At 78.2% G+C, this 326-nt stretch overlaps 1 pseudogene; it reads left to right on the top strand.

The window, feature by feature from the left end:
- The first annotated feature begins 3 nt into the window (after nucleotides 1–3).
- LOC103252455 lies at nucleotides 4–306 on the top strand (annotated as a pseudogene).
- Nucleotides 307–326: the final 20 nt, after the last annotated feature.

The following is a 326-nucleotide window of genomic DNA, read 5'->3' as shown; positions in this document are numbered from 1 at the left end:
TTCAGCGGCGGCACCCCGCCGGTGCTGGCCGTGCGCTGGACCGAGGCCTGGCTGCTGGGCCCCGCCGCCTGCCACCTGCTCTTCTACGCGATGACCCTGAGCGGCAGCGTCACCATCCTCACGCTGGCGGCCGTCAGCCTGGAGCGCGCGGTGTGCATCGTGCGGCTGCAGCGCGGCGTGCGCGGGCCGGGCCGGAGGGCGCGCGCGGCGCTGCTGGCCGCCGTCTGGGGCTACTCGGCGCTGGCCGCGCTGCCCCTCTGCGTCTTCTTCCGCGTGCTCCCGCAGCGGCCGCCCGGCGCCGACCAGGTGAGCGCCCGGGCGTCCCC

The sequence above is a fragment of the Carlito syrichta genome, unplaced genomic scaffold (genome assembly GCF_000164805.1).
Source record: "Carlito syrichta isolate Samal-C Ts95f unplaced genomic scaffold, Tarsius_syrichta-2.0.1 Scaffold159059, whole genome shotgun sequence".
NCBI lineage: Eukaryota > Metazoa > Chordata > Mammalia > Primates > Tarsiidae > Carlito > Carlito syrichta.
Note: the sequence above shows the minus strand (reverse complement) of the source record. Positions and strands in the feature narration are given on the sequence as shown.